This window comes from Aptenodytes forsteri, unplaced genomic scaffold (assembly GCF_000699145.1).
Source record: "Aptenodytes forsteri isolate BGI_AS27 unplaced genomic scaffold, ASM69914v1 Scaffold29, whole genome shotgun sequence".
Classification (NCBI taxonomy): Eukaryota; Metazoa; Chordata; class Aves; order Sphenisciformes; family Spheniscidae; genus Aptenodytes; species Aptenodytes forsteri.
The window spans coordinates 1416899-1434785 of record NW_008794520.1 but is presented as its reverse complement, the minus strand read 5'-3'; positions in this window follow the sequence as shown (position 1 = coordinate 1434785).

Here is a 17887-nt window from a genome sequence, read left to right as displayed (position 1 = left end):
TAGCGGCTGCGTCCCTTCGGGCCGGCCCTGCCCTCGGGAGCCTGCCTGCAAACCCCACCGCGGCGGTGCGGAATTAGCACTCGAACAGGCTGGTCCGAACGAGAGTGCGTGCAGAGTAGGTGGAGTAACTCGGGGAAACTTCAGTAGGAGCCTGCTTAATCTGCACAACGCTGCTCTTCCTTCGGAAAGGGGTTTGTTACCAAAATAAATTAAAAAAAAAAAGGCACACGCCGTTAGGCTTTTTGTACCATGCTTGTGCTTCCAGCTGAGTTGGGTTTAGCGATGCAGGGCTGTGTCATATCGCCGTTACACGTCTCGGTCGCAGCGAACGGCGGGAGGAAATGCTCGTGTCGCAGCTCGACCCGCCGGCCTGGCCCCGGCTCTCCTGCGCGCCTGGTGCCGCGAGGGCTCTCGCATGTGCTGGACTTCATTGACGGGGGCGAAAATGGCACGGCTCCTTACTGCAGAAACCACATTTTCATCACCGGGCTGGGGCCGCTCGGGGGGAACGTACAATGTGAAGCGGAAAACAATCTGCTTTAACCTGACTTAACGAGTAGTAAAGGCATCACAACAAAAAAAAATACCATTTATTGTATATATGGGGGGAGGGGTATAGGAGAATAATGCTCTTATATTCATTTAGATACCATATATATATTCATTACAACATTATAGTCATTATTATTCTCCTATTAATGAACTCCTTCCTTTCTCTTTGCACTGATAATGAATACAATTTATTGAGAATATTTGCACATTGCATTCCCCCAAGTTTAATATTTCATTGCAAAGACTTGGATAGAGCTTTCCATATTACGAAGTCTGGAGTGATTCAGCGCAGATCCTGCTACAGTTCCCTGAATAATGACTGGCTAGGATGGAATTTGTAATGGTATTTACTATAGCGGCATCTTTAGTGATAACTGTGGTTTCTTTGTGCTGGTATGTTGTGAACAACAGCGTCACCAAACTTGTATAAAATCAGAGGAGAGTATATGGGTCTATAATAGACATACTAAGAAGGGAAAAGGGAGAGATTTACAGCAGCGGAAACCCATTGTGGTTTAGATGAGCAATAAATGAATTTTCAAATCATTGAACTTTGGTTTTCGTCACATAGAAACAAAATCTTTTTATTCTCAGTAATTCCAACTGAGCTGCTTGCCCTGTCTGCAGTTTAGATAGTTACTTCGCTGTACTTGAACTCCAAATTTTGGATCGAGAAAGGCAAAATGTTCTTTTAATCAGATGAGTGTCTTTGGCCAGCCACATGCCTGAGGCAGAGCAAAGTGCCCTTTCTCTTTGTGCCTTAAAGACCAGAACCATCAGAAAGCCCGAAAGCAGAAACTTTGTGAACATAAAGTGTGTGCATTAGAGAGGAAAGTGTGGCATAAGTAGATGGAGACTCCAAATGATTGCTGGATCTTTCCTTCTCTAGACACACGTATATACAGTCAGGTAATGATTTGTCTATAAATTCAGATTAGTTATAGTTGGGTCTGCTGCTGTGTTTGGTACTATAAAATTACAAGAGCTTAATTCCTACAAAAAAGAAACTGATTGTATGAGAAATAGTAGCTACATTAGTAGAGGGGTATTAAGGCTAATACGTGAGAAAATAAATAACCAGTGTTGGTGTAAATCAGTGCAACTCCAAGGACTTTATTGGCATTGCCAATTTACACCAGCTGAAGGCTCGGTCCTTACACCCATCTGGTTATCCTAGAGGCTACAATGTCCTGTTGCACAAAAATGGGAGGAGCATGAGGGAGAAGCATACGAAAACGTATCTGAATTGGAAATTGCCAAAATAAATACATCAGCAAATAGTTTTGCAGACAAAGGAGGCAGACATATGACCCGCAGAGAAATGTCACTTGCTGCGACTTTGACTGGAATTGCTATAAAATGTCATGGGAGAAGCATCTTTTTTGGAAAGCAACGCAGACTTGTTTCCTTGCACTGGCTGCAGAACAAGACAATATAGAATATTCTGGATTTAGTTTGGGGAAATAAATATTGCTCTGGATATGATAAATCTGACAATGAAAAACTCAGCAAAGTTCATACAAAGCAGAGGAGCCTAGAGCTGTCACATACCTATAGAAAGAGTGGAATTGCTCTCATGTCCATAACAGTGGCTTTTTAAATTTGATTTCATAAAGGCCTTCATAGCTGCCTGATACACTGGTTGCATGAGCCAAGGCCAGTCTGCCTGGCTGAAGGTCTGTCCATAGCAGGACAATAAAGGAAGGCTGAGAAGGCGATGGATGGATAGATGGATGGATGGATGGATGGATGGATGGATGGAGAGAAATAGAGAGAGACAGTAAGAGTAGGTAGAAAAACATGAGTCTTTCTGTGGTGATCCATGATAAAATGACCAGGAAACACCTGGAACAATATGCATGTGTAGCTTGGGAAAGGCCTATACGTATGAAAAGAAGAAGCCTTCTGTAGAAGTCTGGAGCTGATTCCTGGTAGTGCTTCCAGAGATTATATAGATAAGGACAGCATCAGGCCAAGGTTATTGTTCTTTCCCTAAGCATGCCTTTACTCTGTGGAGTAGTGGGGCAACCACAGAGTGCATTCAGCATAAGAAGACCATCTGTGTAGGAGTCTTGTTCTCAGAGATTAGGCCAAGTTTGCTTTCTGTTAGGTGTATGAATGAATGTCAGTAGATCTCTACAAGCACAGTCTGAAGATCCTGCATATCTGCGGCATCCCTTTAGCAGGAGTTTGAAGAAGCCTGCTTGTGAGCTGTGCTGAAGGATGGCCGATGACCAACAGCAGTTTCGCAACAAGCAATGCCTGTCCCTTCCTCATTCCAAGTTTCAGACAACTACATCAAGTACTGCTGTTATTTGGGGCCTTTAGCTAGTATTGAAAAAAAATGTTGTAAATTATAGAATTTTCTTTATCAAAATATTCTTCAGGAATATAAATCTCTTTCAAAGCCTTCTTGGAAGTTCTCCATGCATACAAAAGGCTTCTGGAAGGCCTTCAGAAATGAAGAATTATAGAACTGGGCACATTGTCCACAAACGCCTTTTATTTCACCAGCTGAGGCTGCTGCCTTGTCTCTTATTATCTGCGAAAGAAGGCGTAGTAGCCATCCTAGTTAGCACACAGCTGGGTCACCGGCAAAGATCAGCATGGCTGACAAGTCCTGCAACATATGGGGAGCTTGTTAGTCACAAAGAGGCAGTGTGCTGTGAACGAGTCGGGGTCTTGGCAAGAGCATAGCGTGCAGTGGATAAGTTCTATAAAATTGATTTTCCAATAGGGTTGGCATTTTAGAGAGGGAAGGAAAAAGAGACAGTAGCAATGTGAAACCGTGGGATCACATGCATTCTTACATATGAAAAGGGCTTGTGCTTATCTCAGGTTAGCAACAGGATGCACCATTCTAGGGCTGATATCAAAGGCATTTTTGTTAATTTATTTAGCCACTTGCAAAAGATGCTGGGTTGTCAGCTCCAGAGGCTGAAGTCCTTTATTTATTTACTGAAAGGTGCTGCATGGACAAACGCAACATGAGTTTCCCTGTATCACTCTGCCAGTGTGGCTCAGCCCTGATGTAGTTGCCACGCTCATTCAGTACTTGCTAAAATAGTTACCCAGGGAGTAAACAGTGCCAACCACAGTCGTGGTTTCTGAGATATGGAGTCCAGCTCAGTCAGAAATTTACCGAGATAACCTCATTGCATCACATGCCAAAGAGCCACAAACAGCTGTAGTACTGAAGGACTATGACATTTAAATAAGATACTGAAAATGCAAGGTAATCATCATCACGTTAGAATACATCCAAATATGGGATTTAGAAATTAAAGACTTCTTACTGTATTTTTATAGCACCATACAACATCTAGATTCAATGGACAGGCTAAATAGCTGGGACACTGAGCTTCATTGGGGCATATTTTTTTCAGTGATAAATTCTGGAGGGAAGCAAGGACGGTATGGAGCCTGAAGATACAAGGAGAATGTATATGAATGCATTCCAGTCCTAGGTGTGTGTGCATGTGTCATAAGTGTGTCACTTGCTAAGAGTCAAAATAAGGTCAGTGCAGATGAATAAATATATGCAAAAAGGGCAGGAAGGAAAGTCATGTCAAATCAAGCTAAAAATAGGTGGCTGAGTGGATGAGAAGAATGGCATCAGAAATGCAAACAGAAAAACTGCAGTGTCTGAGAAGGAAAGCAGCCTTGCACAACAAGTTAAAATATTTTCTGAACTCAATTGAAAATATTTTAAATATATGTGTCATGAAGGTTTCTCTGTTAATATATTTAAGGTTTGGAGTTTCACAGTTTCTCTGCAGCCATGAAATTCAGATTCCCTCCCTCCCTCCCTTCCCTCCTTCCTTCCCTCCTTCCCTCCCTCCCCCTTCCTTCCTTCCTTCCTTCCTTCCTTCCTTCCTTCCTTCCTTCCTCTCTTTCTCCCTTTCATTCTCCCTTTCTGCCTTTCTCCCTTTCCTTCTCTCTCTCTCTCTCATTCCATTTATGCATCTCAGATCCACAAGGAAGGAAAAGAGTCTACCAGCTGCATTTGAAAAGCTCCTACCCAGTATCACAAGGCTTGCCATGTAGTCATTAGCAAGCAATTGCAATACCAATTGCATTTGGCAATACTGTTGACTGAACTTATTTCAATTGGCATTATATTTGTAGAGATACAGACCTTATATTTATGCCTACAAAAAATGTCAACAACTCATTTTAACTTATTTTGAGATAAGGCAATAACCCACCCCTATTCTGCTATTCACTGTACAAATACAGAGTGCAAACCAGTCTACCCCTGCAGAGTTTACAGTCTAGAGAGAGCAGCAGATTACTCTGCAGGTGGTGGAGAGGAACAGCACATACGGAGTGATCCTTCTGCTCATTTGATGTATCTATTTTAAGTTTAAAAAATTGTCTTCTGGAGAAGGCTGTTTCTTTCCTTCACCTGTTGCAGACGGAAAAGATGCCAAACTTCATAGTCATCTAACTTTTAGGCCTCAGAATAAGGAGATAATGATGTTATCCTGTGTAATTTGTTCAACAGAACAGGTTATCTGGGTCAGCGTTGAGGAATGGTTGCGTTGCAACGGGTCTCAGGTATGGCTGTGTCGGACAGCAATCACTGCTGGCATTGACGTTGCTGGGAAGGACACATTACAGAGCAGTTTGAAAAATGTCTACTTCTCTTAGCCAACAGAAATCTGCAAATTTACAGTGACAATTCAAATACCAGTTCTCGTTTCCAACAAATATTTCCATTTTGCAGCATTCAACTTCCTCTCAAATTTGACCTTTCCCTCAGAAAGCACACAGTGCAAAATGCAAAAATAAAGGAACCAAGAGCTCACTTAGAAACACAATTTTCCATTAAAAGCGGTTTTAATGAAATATATTCCATCAGCCCTAGCTGCTTTTGACAGTCAGTAAATGATTCAGGTGCCTAAACATAGGATTCAGGGTCTATCTTAGAAACACTTTAAGGCATCCAGATGATTCAGGTGCCTAAACATAGGGTCTATCGTCTATCTTAGAAACACTTTAAGGCATCCAGGACACCTGCTGGGGATGCGTCCGTGGATTGGGGGATCCGCCAGCCACGTGCAAGACCCTCACTGTCCTGCGGCTGCGGCTGCGGCTGCGGCTGCGGCTGGGGAGGGACACTAAGGCATCTAGAATAGCATTACACACCCTCGGTTAGGCAATTAGTCTCCGAATCTCTACAGGGCTGCACAATTTCTTATAGTAAAACATCCCACCTGATATTGTTGTTAATGGGCTATCAGAGCCTGATAAAGGAGAGAGGTCAGTGGCATAGTGCTCTTGAGTCTCGCCTTATATCCATGACGCTCTTTTGGCTCCCCTGGTTATTTTACACCGGAACAGCCAGAAATTCCTGCGCTGGCAGCTCCGTGCCATGACCTCCAGCAAGTGCTGAGCACCAGGTAGGTGGCTCACCCGCCACCTGCAATGCCAAGTCCTAGAGCAGGAGGCAGGTTTCAATCCAGGCACCTGCAGCGAGAACTGGTGCTCTCCGGGGAACCCTCCTCGCGCGTGACATGCAGCCTCAAGCTTGGCAAGAAAAAAGTGATATCTGGTGTTTGGCAACCTGATCGTGCAAGGAACACGGGGATAAATGGAGCGATAGCTAGCAACCAACTCCACGTAACTCTCGCTGAAGCTATAAAAAGACAAGAAGGATTAATAAATGTCTGAGTCAGCACTATTATTTTCTTTGAGTCGCAGAATCACAGAGGCAACGCTGGAGAGCCGTATGCTGGAGAAGGCAAGAAGACGGAAGAACATAATATAAAATAATATAATGGAATTTGTATTGTAGAGTTTTGGGGCCTGAAAGATGTAAACCCTTTTCCTCCTTCCCTATTATTTTACTGCTTTGGCTATAATCTTTGTGAAATTATAAAGAATTGTCTCTTTCTTCTATAGTGACCCACCCAGTTAGTGTCAGCAAGAGTTGTTATGCTGTCCTGGATTTCTGGGCTACTGCTTCAACTTGTCCTTTTCTGATGAAAGCAGGGATTTAGCTGTGTTGTGTAAGATTTGACGTTACAACCAGAACATGGGGTATGAACCTTCTGAACGTATATTTTAATGTGACGGCAAATGGATCTGTTAACAGAATTAGTTATCTTCTCTTCTACATATTTTTTAAGGTTTAATGAGGCAGGTTTAAGAAGGTTTAATGAGGAAGATTTTTTTAGTTCTTACCTGTTTTAGTAGAATTATTACACACGAGTTGAACTAAAGACTTTACATGTACTGAAAAATATGTACCCAGCTGCATTGCTGATGTGGATCACTGAACTACGACCAGCCTAAGCTGGCTCCTGGATTTTGTCTTATCCCTTTACTCCTAGACTACACATTTTGGACCTGAATTTTTGCTGGCATTGTAAATTTACTCCAGTGAAGAATTTGGCCTTCACATTGCAGAGAGACAAATAAAATCTCAGTATTGTGTTTGTGTTTGGGTTGTTCCTAGTGGTTTTTGTAGGGTTTTTTTTTCTTCTTTTTGCTCCACTGATTCATTTATGAAAAAAGATGATGAGATTCAGGCTTCTGATGGTATTTCCATTACCCAGGAATCGAAGTACTCTGAGCAGGCCAGGACTTGCATAAAGATAAACACACAGACCCAAAGTGAACGCAAATACTTTAAATACAGAAAAATATTACAACTTCTGCCCCGTGCTACTTACCCAGCAGACCTTCTGCTGTGGATTTATGGCTGTTGTCACAATACTTTCTTCTCTGGCTTTTCTCAGAAGAGAGCTTTTTCAAGAACTAAATTAATCAAATTCATAGAGAGTGTTAAAGTAAAAATATTGTCCATACAGATATGCACATATATATACATGCATATACGTATAATTAGCAATCAGTTCTTACAGATATTTGGTCTAAATCCAGCAGATTAGATTATCTGATAATTTGTTTTGAGTTTGGCTCTCCAGGGTAGATGCTGGACTCCAAATAACATAATTAGTTTGCGAAAAGGCACCAGCTTCTCAGCAGTTCACTGTCATTTTCTCAAATGTGCTTCCTGAGAGTCGTAAGAAAATCTTCCATTCCAAATAAATTCAAAGCCATGTGTCAGTTGCCACATATATTATAAAAAAGGGAATTTCAGTTCACTGTCATTTTCTCAAATGTGCTTCCTGAGAGTCGTAAGAAAATCTTCCATTCCAAATAAATTCAAAGCCATGTGTCAGTTGCCACATATATTATAAAAAATAAGGGAATTTCATGCACCGGTCTTTTTGAGAGTCATCTGTTCATACAATTTCTTGTCTCTTAGCTCAGCTTTTTCCAGCATTTTTGGTGCAGCAGAATAAAGATCATGTCTTATTCTAGTTATGAAATTTTAGCAATATATTGTTAGAGACTTTAGAAGTAGTTTGACATGCTTGTAACTAGAACATGGGCCAAAATGACTAATGTTTTGTCATCAGTGAATTTCTGCTGCTTCAGAAAAAGCGATCTTACCTTCATAACCAGCAATGATCTTACATCTTATATTTTCAGATGAAACTTGGTCTCTTGTGGCCGTGCTAGAAAAGTGATACATTTTCTATTTGCTCTATAAGCAGAATTTCAGTTGCCCTGGCTTTCTCTTTTGCTGCATAATAAATAAGAAGTGTCGTTCAAGTTTTATTTTTCCTATTGATAAATAAGAAATCTCATTCTCATTTGGTGTAGAGACGCTTCAGATGCTTTACTAACATTTTATTGTCTGCCTCAGTAACAAATACACTGTCTATCCGGAAACACTGTGGCTTCCATTAGACCGTTCTATTCATTTGACTCAAGTAGACAATAAAACATGCTGAATGACAGCATGTCACTGATGACTACAGAGCTTTAAAGAAAAACCATTCTGCCTCCTGCCTTTTCATCCGTTTTCCTATATCTGACTGTACCCCCCGCATTGTATTTTAATGGAGGCATGGCCCCGTTGATATAGTTCTATTAATTTTTAGTGATTACCTCAGTGTAAAGCTTTGTTAGATAAAACCAATTACATCATTATTTTTTCCAAAGGGGAACGTGGGTACCAAGATCTCAAAGGTCAGTAATACCCTACTGTTGGAAAATGTTTGTTAAATGTATTTCTGGTAAATTATTCCACAGTACGTGAAAAACATTGAAAAACTGGGTGAGGTCCTTTAAACAAAAATATATATGTGTCCATCTGCTCTGGGCATAGATGGAAGAGATGACTGAGAATCAGTGCTAAAAATGGCTAGTCTGTGACTCATATTAGGGGTATAAATTGGTGGAACATCTGGTATGGTAGCGAAAGACAAAGCAAAAGTGGGACAAAGGCGGCACCACTTACATTCCCGTTTGGCTTATAGGGTGCATAGGTTTCAAGTGCTGCACAGGGATGAGGTTTTATTTACACTTACTTTTTCTTTTTTTGGTCCTCCTAGTCAAGCAGAAGTGTAAGCAATGTAATCCTTCTCTCTATTAACTAGACATGACACTTCAGCAACTTCTGCCTGACGTACATCTGGTTTTCTGGAGTCCACCAGAGGTCCCTTATTCTGAGGGATCAACAGAACCTTCAGATGCCCTCCAGATATTAGGTATCAATATGTGATTTTCAAGGTAACCCAGGAAATACTTATTTCTCTCTGAAATGCAAGTAGGGTTTTTTCCTGTTTATCACTTATTTCTTCTACGGGGAAGGAGTATTCCAAAGTGGATTGGAAATACTACCTCCCTCTCTGAATGCTTACATTTCATTCCTTAGAGAGTCAGCAAGTGGCTAGAGGCTGTAACTTGGATGCACTGGCCTTCTTTCAAGAAATTGGTTCTTGAAAACTTGGCCACAAGCAGTCGGCTAAGAGGGTTTTCATGTGTGCTTTTTTAAGATGGAAGACCTGTGGGACAGCAAGCTCTTTGGGAGAGGCAGCATCTTTTCATTACGTGTGAGCGCAAGACGTAGCATAATTGTGACATCTAGAAGCCACTGCAGCATTTCGAGGACCAGACTGAATCTCCGTTGTAATAAGCCATTGCTTACCCAAATGACGTCTGTGAAACTAGTACTTGCAATATGGTCCGTAATAAAAAATAGTAACAGAAATAATAATAACAATGCATTTCTGTGGCTGCCTCCCTTTTCTATTACATGGGAGACATTCAGGTACCACAAGATGGATACGGTATAAAATACAGATTTATTGTATTTGGAAGTAGTAATAGTGGCAGCACACGCGAGGTAACTAAATGAACTATCTTGGAGAGTGATGATAGTCTACGCTCAGAATGTTACATCTCTCCACCTCTTAAAATTACGTACACTATTTACAACATCTCTTGGTTGAGTAGGGTTTTATTTATGTTGCTCCATATCCAACTAAATGTTAAATATGACGTCATGCAGTACTGCTCCATCTCTGGTTGAAGGTACCAGTGGAAAGACATACAGAACTTTCTTCTGTGACATTCCCATCTACAGATACGTATGAATTGATAGAAATAACTTTTTGTAATACCCACAATTTTCTGTAGTTCTAATTTTTATTGTGCCTACTGCCTGAAAGATGATAAGACTTATTCATAGAATTCACACTCCGGTGGTTTGATAAATATATAACAGTCTGAAAAGGAGTTTCTTGGTGCAGTGCATGTTATTCATCAGGTCTCAGTTTTCCTTGGTTTTGGTCCTAAGGTTTATTTATTTTTTTTATTTTATTTGACATTTTTGGCTGACTTCTCTGATCTTTTTCCTACCAATAGCCACAAGGAAAAATAGCACTTGGGACAACTAAAACTAAACATGGCGTGATGAAAAGTATGTTTATATACCTTTATTATATTATCTCTTATTCTCTATCTGACAAATGAGGAGGCGAGAATATTGTAAAGTGATATTCTATAGCAGGCACAACGCTTATCAGTTATTTTCCTTTGACCTTCTGCCTCAGAAAATTAATTCACTTGAGCTGTTCATACACTAGAACATTAGGGAAAAAATAATGTTAGCACTAGTGAATATAATCTCTGCAGGAAAGCTGGGCAATTATTCAATGGTCTAATCTTATCTCTTGTTTCATTTTTATATGGCAAGTCTACATTTAAAGTATTAGATATACTGTGCTTCTGCTCAGTACCATCAAACCACAGTAAATAAACGCTGCTAAGTGCCACCATGAGTGAAGGAGCTTATAATGAGAAGTGTGAGTAGACATGTGCGCCATTCATCATTCTGTTCAGTCCGATATTGGGGCTCTTTTTATCAGCAGTATTCGTAGCGGTGTCATCACCTCTGGTATAAATCTTCTGTCAGTGTCTGTCGTCCCCGTGCCCTATTAAACTCATGCTCTCACATAATCACTGAGTGACCTTTGGATGTCTTTCATTAACCTCTGACCTGAACCCCGCTGGCTTCTTGTTGGTAGGTAAATCTATAACATGACATTTGCTTATGACTCAACCTTTATCCTTGCTTAATAGTCGTGCCTTTCAATTTTTTTTGTTCTGGAGAAAAAAGATAGTTACAATCTTAAAGCACAGCTTGGATTTCAAAGGTTGGAACACAATATTCACCTAAGTGTCTCCTAATAGACTCTCTAATATTTTTCCACTGCTGCTTACTGAATCTTATCAATTGTAAATTGATGCAGGACATTAGCCTCACAAATAATATTTTTGTTTCTGACGGAAGTTTATTTTCTCTCGGATATTTTCTTCTCGCTGTGTTCCCCTAATCAGGGATTAGGGATTGATCAATTAAAATTCAGTTGTGCAGCTGTGCCACAGCTTAGCCTAAAATTTCTGGTGCTGGAGACAAGGGTAGCTATTACATAGCAGCAATAATAATAATAATAATAATAAAAAATGCTGCAATATTTTGTTCTCATGACGATCAAGTGGGCTGGCAAGTAGTTACTCCAGTGCTCTATGTTGCCGATGTCTTACTGCAAAGCCTTGGTCAAGCTACTTGCTTTTTCTATGACTCATTTACCTCACTTGTAAAACAGGCCATGGTAAAACTGTACTCTGCAGAATAAAACATGAAAAATGGCTTCTATTTACCTCTTGTGTGCTTGGGAACCAGACTGATACTCTTATTAACCCTGCTCAGCTAAGTGTGTGTACAGAGTTGAGAGCGTACTGAATTCTATTTCTTCTCCTTCAGCCCTACCTCCCCCCTGTGAATGTGCCCCTAATTACAGTTAACTACAATTAGTACCAATTAACTAAAATTCTTAGCGGTTGTGTTTCTGCAAGCCCATTGATGAAAGGGGCTCTTGGCAGCGAACGAGAAAGTAAGCGGTTAGGATTTGTGCGGGCATTGGAAGCGGGGGGTTCGTGGAAAATTGCAGGACTGGCTGGTGCTCCCTTGGCAAGGGGCTGCGGGAATGTGCTCAGTGTCTCGGCAGGGAAACAGGAGAGAGGGGATGGATACGGCACCAGAGGAAACCAGGGAACACGAAACGCAGGTATGAACTGTGAGGGGGGTTGTGGGGAGAGAACGGGGTGGATAGGTTTGAGGGGGGCTGTCTGCAAGGTGCCGTGGTCCTGATTCAGTCTTTTGAGTGACCACAGAAAAGAGCACGGGGCTTCCTGCGGGAAAATGAAGGTAAAAATCTGAGTGAATGTACCTGGAACGGCTTTTGCATTTTCTGCTAAAGTGTGTAAATCATCCTGAAGCAATGTTGAAATAAGAAGAGATTGGATGACATTATCTTCTCCTCAACTTTATAGATACCTTTCATAAGGGTATTTTAGCAGACTTGTGTACTTACAATACTTCTAACTAACTTGTGTAATGGCAACAGTGTTTCCTGAACCACATAATGCACACACACTCATTAAATCCATGTCTTGATGACGTTGCTACCTAGAAAGCTAAAGCAAAATGCCAATAGTTTGTTCCTGGATTTTTCCTCTCTACATTTCTTTTTACTGTGTTCAGGAATGGCAAGTAGGTTATCACAGAATCATAGAATAGTTTGGGTTGGAAGGGACCTCTGAAGGTCATCCAGTCCACCCCCCCTGCCGTGGGCGGGGACATCTTCAACTAGGTCAGGTTGCTCAGAGCCCCGTCCAACCTGACCCTGAAGGTTTCCAGGGATGGGGCATCCACCACCTCTCTGGGCAACCTGGGCCAGTGCTTCACCACCCTCAGCGTAAAAAATTTCTTCCTTATATCTAGTCTAAATCTACCCCCCTTTAGTTTAAAGCCATTATAACATTATACTTCTCTTTCCTGTTTCGGTATGAAGGCTGTCTCTGCACAGTTGGAGGGCCCATCTCTTCTCAGCTTGTGACCAAGCACCATCAAAATGGGGAAAATTTCAGGGAATTGGGAATGGACAGATAAGCAGTTTGTCTCTTCTTTAACTTACTGTGCTTTGATATAGCATTCCTCCCTGTTTTTATCAGTGTTGTCCTCATTTCTCCTTTTTCTCTCTTCATTTTCTTCTGTGCTTGGGTATGTCTTTTGATATCAAGGGCAAAAAAACCTAGTGTTGATATTTTGCACTTCCTAAAATACCTGGAACAAGTCACATGGATAGCAAAGGAAACTGTAACAAACCACAGATGTCAACACATACCCATCCCTGGTGTCGGCTGACTGCCATAACTCTTCTACCTCTCTGGAAAGAGAGGTTGTTCTAGGCATCAGCCATCTCCACTAGAAGGTGACAGTGGCACACGTGCTTGGGACCAGTGTCCTGTGAATGACTCAGACGTCGTCTGAAACAACATCAGCTTCCTTGTCGTGTCTGAACTCTGGGTACGGGAGATATCGAGGGATGTGGCTGCAGCCCTTTGGCAGGGAGCAGAGATGACAGCATTGGTGTGTGCTTCAGTCCTTAGGACGATCTTCCTCATTTTCAGGTCACCACAGAGAAATCTTCATGTCGTACAGATGTGGAACAACTGAGAACTCATTTCCTGACCCCAGGCTCATTACATGGATGGTATTATCAAACGTAAGACAACTTACGTGTGGATAGTTTGACAACACTATGCCTTTTATTCAACATACATGTACTTTTTTTTTGACCTTCTGTTAAAACAAAGTGAGAAAGGATAATGATAGGATAAGGAAAGAAAAGATTTCCATTCATGTGTGATAACCCATACTTCCTAGCTCATTTGTAAGCACCTTGCCCTTCCCAGTTTAACATACAGCTGTTTTGGAGCTCACAGGCAGCAGCATGGGGTAAACATTGAGCAGTGCGATGGGATTGGTGGTAAGTCAAACCAAGAGCTGATTAGATGTCAATTCCAAGAAAGAGTGTACAAAAATGTCCTGGTAAGAGGCTGTTGCCCAGGTACTGTCTACTTGCATTGGCAAAAGGGGAAAAAACAGGGCAACATACTGTGTTATACTAATCCCTCAGCCATTAAGGCCCATTAGTGCCCTCAGGGCGCTGACACAAAGTCCCACCAGTGGCAGGGAGATAGGGGCAGGCAGCAGGGTACCCTGGAAAATGTGATGGAAAGGTAATTTCCCCCAGAAGTGCCTAGTGCCAGTCTTCGCTTGTGCCCCAGCATCCCTGGCGGTGCCTGTGGTGTGACCTGGTACCTGGGCACACGTTTGTCATGTTACTGGACAGGGATCCATTATGTCAGGTTTCATTGGAGATTAATGTTATTGTTATGAATAATGGTAACAACAATGATAATAACAATAAAATACTAGAGTACTCCGGAGCTCTAGCTATGGATCGGAACAATATTGTTCTAGGCACAGCAATGCCCTTTCCATCACCACTGGAGAGTGAGATGAATAAAGTCACAAAAGCATGGGAATAGAATGGGAAAATAAAGGATTGCATCTCTCTACTTTTTATTTGGATTTACAAATACATTTGGAAAAGCTTTTCAGGGTAGAATTTGGCAGAGTGCAGTTGAGAACCTTTGGAAAAAACGTGGATTTTGAGGAAAAACATATAGAGCAAGGACCCTGTCCCTTAGACAGCTCAGTCCCACAGACCTGAGTGGGCTTCTGATCTGGCTGGGAGAGAGCAGAAGATTTTCAACTGATGATGACAACCGAGAGGACTTGGGGTGATGGCAGCAAAGAAACACAAATGGGTGGTTAATTGTGTGACCCACAGGGACCACTGGGAGACATTAATGGGTATAAAGAGGCCATATTTCCATAAATGACCATTAGTCTTCCGCAAATGTTCCTTGAAATGTAAAGGAATGATTTTCTCTCTCCAATTAATCATCCTGGAAATCCTCCTTCGTGTAATCTTGAAAACACGGGAGAGGACTTAGTATCAGCAAATGTTGCCAGATGTACAAAATGGCAGAGTAATGTGTTGTATAAAGTGATTTTGGGTGGCAGAAACTGGGTAGGAAGCCAAAAATACTGCACCAACATTTGAGCTTTTCTGCGAGAGGCGTTGCCAGCCCCAGGAGGGAGCACTGGATAATTTATAGGTTAACATTTTCTTTTTATGTGAATAGCATTTTTTCTCATTTATAGTTAATTAGGTTAAGCATGCATGGGGAGCGAGGGAGGAAAGACTTTCAGAGAGAATCTAAACGATTAGTAATTTGAATGAAATAAAAGAATCTGCTAAAAGATGTAGCTCTGGAATTAAATATGTTGCTATAACAAGTGTAAGTATCAGATAGGAATTTTAAAGGTTCTTACATAATTATAGCAGCAGCGTAAAAAGAGGTAGAGCGTATTTACAGATTTGGCATGTGGATTCTTTTCACAAGTAGCTGCTGTTTCTTTTTACTAGAGGAAGAGAAGTTTTTTGTCCCACCGTTTCACAGGTTTATATCTTTTGCACACATTTCTTGTTTCGGGGGTTTTGGCTCACATAAGGATCAGTTAAGGTGAACTACAAAGTAAAATGAACATTGACTTAACCACTGAGTTTCTTCCTGTATAAAATCCTCTTGGCACTTCCCGGTTGGCTGAACGTTTTTTTGGCAGGTTCTGTGTATCCATCTATACGCAGGGAGTGGAACAGTTTCACTAAGGCCCATCTAAAAATGCTGCACCATATCTAGACTGGGGCAAACTTTTATGCAGACACTCAGAATGGCATTCAGGGCGTTCAGATCACCTGGGCTGCAGTTAGATTACTGGTATACAGACTTGTCAAATCCAGTACGTTGATGGTGAGGATCACACAGTGTGCTGTCATCTCCCGTCTCCCACCACGAGGGCGGTACATCTCTCCTTTGCAGCACTGCACCACGGGCTCTCTCCCGTCCTGATGCCCCATTTGCCTGACACAACTGGCTGGTTTCCCCCACACGACCGGTTCTTCGCTCCCTGCCTCCATTGGGTGATCCAGAGCACGGCTGTCGTGGCCGGAGCTATCATGTTCCAGGATACCTGTGATGAGCAAGACAGAATTTTACGAGAAGGAAGATGTTTATGAAAAATTAGTTAAAACGCATTTCCAGCTGGAATGCCTTCCACTGTGTAATTTTGGAAAAGGCTCAGAACAGTTTTTAACTAATTTTCAGCTTCCATTGCAGATTACCCTTTAGTGTTGGGTGGAGTTTTTAAATGTAAGCATGTAAGTTCAAATTTAAGCACTTTTATCTGAGGGATCTGATGTACAAGTTCTCCCAGCTGAAGAGCATGCAGTACTTCCGAAAATGAGGCAAACTTTGAATTAGATACTAAATACAGATTTAACAGTTTATCCCCTGACACCCAAAAAATTCAAGAAGTGAATGATTTATGATTTCAAGAAATGAATGATTATTTATACTGGAAAATGCTGCCAATTTTATTGTACATAAGCAGTTCCACATGGAGAGTTATTCAAAGTAGTTTAATGTTTGTGCTGCGACCATAAAAGCCACTTTCTTTTTCTAGAGAGGGGTCTTTAAAATAGCCTAAAGGAATTGAATGCTGAGCCCCAGTGAAAGTCAGGGACAGATAAGCACCTAATTCCCTTACACCCTTTAGAAAACCCCAGTGTTTATTGACTTACCCCCAGCTGTGAGTGAAGCCCAAATGCTGCACCAGTTGTGCCACAGCGGTATAGCCTGCAGTCCTCTCTATTTGGTGACTCGAAGGAAGATGCACCCCGGGTTGTTCGGATTTACACTGGCTGCATGCTTTTGTGTTTTTAAAAAGAAGAAAACAGAGTATGCACAGGTGGTGTGTGGCTGCTTCGTGTGTGGGATGTGGTCAAGGGATGCCCGACTCCGGTCAGAAGTAGAGCAACACTCAGTGGAGCACAAAGCCCAGACGAGGGGATCCAGGTCCAGAGCCAGCCAGGAACAAATGAGGGCAGCCCTGAACTGCGCTGCCCTGCACTACGCTGTGCTGCGCTGACACAACGACATTTTAGAAGCAATTTTGGATTCTTCCAACATGACACGTGTGGTGCGATGACTTTAAATGCCTTGCCTTATGTCACGCAAGGAAGCAGTAGCAGATGCAGTAGAAGAACAGAGGCGCCTGACCCAGAGCCCAGTCACCTCCTGAAGCACAGGCCTTCTGTCACAAGCCAAAGGGAATGCTTTCACACACGCAAGGAGAAACGACAGAGGAAACAACAGTTCATCCAAGCCCATAGTGAGCTTGGATAAACAGGTTTTGGTCGAGCAGCCAAAGCTGAGGACCAGAGCCCAGAAGTTTGAGTTTGGTTCCTGGCTAACTGCATCTGTGCCTCTGGTGACTCCTGGCAAGTCCTTCACTTCCCCACCAGCCTGCAAAGCCGGGCAGAAATGGCTTATGGAGTGATTGTGAGAATTAGCTAATTAACACTATGCAAAAGTTCTGCCAGAGAGCTGCTCTGCCCTCAGTGGAAGAGACTGCGACGTGTGCTCTGTCCGGGGGTTATAGACTGCTCTTGCAGGGTAGGATTTAATTGCACAAGGGCTCATCTGTTGCTGATGTGATCATTGGAAGGTATTTTGATCCACCCTCTAGCCCGTGTATTTGCTCCAGCAGTCCCATATACTGAAGCTGTGACTGGTGCAGCAGGAGGTGAGTTTAGGCATTTTGGGCATCATCCAGCTCCCACAGAGCAGCTCAAAGAAGGAGCTACGTGGGGCTGTGCTGAAGCAGCAAGGGAGATCATTGCTGCCTGCAGAGCAGCACCAGAACTGGAAGAGCAGCATTAGCTCTGCCATACCTAATTGCTGCGCCTCTAAAGCATGTCCACAGCTCTCCATGAAGTGATTCCAGCACAGCTAGAAAGCTAACAGGGCTTGTGCCTCTGCCCACATGTTGGTTCCCACACATGGCAGGAAGGGCCACAGCAGAAGGATCCAGGTGAGCAACCACAAGACTATTCATTTCCTAATGTCCCTTCTGCTTAGAGAGTCAGGCCAGTTCACAGGGGGACAGCTCTGGTGTTAGGCGGGTGGACTGTGTGCAGCTGCTGCTTTA